Source organism: Poecilia latipinna, unplaced genomic scaffold (assembly GCF_001443285.1).
Source record: "Poecilia latipinna isolate Pla-1442-1.1 unplaced genomic scaffold, P_latipinna-1.0 Scaffold1703, whole genome shotgun sequence".
Taxonomy (NCBI): domain Eukaryota; kingdom Metazoa; phylum Chordata; class Actinopteri; order Cyprinodontiformes; family Poeciliidae; genus Poecilia; species Poecilia latipinna.
Window position 1 is genome coordinate 74,936 of NW_015114319.1, and position 1,886 is coordinate 76,821.

Genomic DNA, 1,886 nt, shown 5'->3' on the forward strand with positions numbered 1-1,886 from the left:
AGGACCCCTGACTAATACTTGTACCTCAAGGTCGTGCTATAATCCCAACACTGTAGTGAAGCTGGACTTGTTCCACTGTTTGCAGAGCTTTTCAAGGGAGTGCACAATGGAACATCACCTTCTTCTCAGCACTTTCTGCCAGCTCCTCTCTGCTGCTTTCTCTGTGGTGGATCAGGAGGATCTGAAGAAGCTCAAGGAGGCCCATGTATCCTGTGGTATTGTGCCACCCAATCCAACCAAGCAACATATCCGGGAGCACTGCAGGACCAAAATACCACTGCCCACAGAGCCACTAGACAGAGTGGAGAGAGTTATGAAACATTTTCACCTGGTCAAGGGTCCCAGCGACCATCAGATTAATTGAAATTCCATTTTACAAAGCTGCCGAGATCGATAAACACAGGTATGCCGCTCAGATGTTGAGTGACAGTCGGATATTTTATTAATGTTGACATATCTGACCAAAGGTCTCCATCTGGATTCCAGTGCGAGGTACATCACAGCAGGAGAGTTACCATTTCCATCAGGCCCAGTGGGTAACTGGAAATGTGGTCTCCACTAAGCTGTTCCAAGCAAAAGGGATGACAGGAGTAGTATGTTGGAACTACTAAAGACAGGTGGACATAAACCTTCATTAAAAACTGGCATCAAAGACATTACCAGTCTAAAGGGTCCAAGATAATGTAGTGCTGACCACTCTGGAGAAAACAGGCTCAAACTTTCCTGTCAGAGTTTTCTCACTAACTGCCTAACCAAAGCTAACTAAAATTTACCCCTAGTCTTCATGTGGCTTCCGGCGGGTCCTTATGCACCTTAAACCAATGGGCATGAAGAGCAACCTGCAAGCAGGCGACCCCACAAAATCCCACGGACGTACTCCCGAGACAGCTGTCCAAAGACAACTGACACTAACCAGTCCCCACAACACTAGCAAAAGAAAAAAATTGACACAACCTAAAAAGGATGTGCCACTACAGCCTAACTGAGAAAACTCCCCACAAAGGAAACTTCTCCTAAAGTGGCAACACATACTTTACCTTGAGGCCCAAACAGAGTAGCCCGAAGAACAGATTCTCCCCTAATTCCAGAGAAACAATTTACTTAAACATAACCAAAACAAATCCAACAAAATACAAGAAGTGCTTGCTAAGGGCAAAGCATAAGCAGCTACTTGGTGTGAGGAGCTGCCAGGTTTTAATAGATTGGGAACATTGGCCCAGGTGCTCCCAGTCAAGACCTAACTGCAAGCCACACCCAATTTACCTGAGAAACAAAGATAGCTAATCACGGAATGACAGGGGCCGTCACAACATTAAGTCACGTTTGTGTTCTTGGAAAACTGTTGACCTAATCACCATGATCATGGGTCAGAAGAAAGATAAGTTGCTCTGACATGCATTAAGTACAAAAAACTTTTCACTGGAGAGTGTGGCCATGGGGGCGTGGCAAAGTCAGATTTCACAACTTTGCCATCCATTTAGCAATGTCAAGCAGTTGCCAAATGCTGGGCAAAACCTGATAATGCAGAGCAGTAGAAAATCTCACTCAAACAGAAAAATTCATATACCTCCGTGAGGGTCGGTATTAGGGCACGATGACACCTCTTGCCAAAATGTCTGACATCTCCTCGTTAGTATAGTGGTGAGTATCCCCGCCTGTCACGCGGGAGACCGGGGTTCGATTCCCCGACGGGGAGGGTGTACCGTTTTCTTCTGCAACACACAGTCGCTGCTCTTCCTGTTTATATTACACATCTCATACAAGTAAACAAAAAAAGAGTCTGCATTGGCCGGGAATCGAACCCGGGCCTCCCGCGTGGCAGGCGAGAATTCTACCACTGAACCACCAATGCGTACATAACCATCCTCCTGCCCTGTGTGTGTGTG

At 46.4% G+C, this 1,886-nt stretch overlaps 2 non-coding genes across 2 annotated transcripts; one reads left to right on the forward strand and one right to left on the reverse strand.

Moving 5' to 3' along the window:
• The first annotated feature begins 1,624 nt into the window (after window positions 1-1,624).
• trnad-guc (transfer RNA aspartic acid (anticodon GUC)) lies at window positions 1,625-1,696 on the forward strand. Its single transcript has one exon. It is a non-coding gene; the product is annotated as a tRNA-Asp (tRNA).
• An 85-nt stretch (window positions 1,697-1,781) lies between these two features.
• On the reverse strand, window positions 1,782-1,852 carry trnag-gcc (transfer RNA glycine (anticodon GCC)). Its single transcript has one exon. It is a non-coding gene; the product is annotated as a tRNA-Gly (tRNA).
• Window positions 1,853-1,886: the final 34 nt, after the last annotated feature.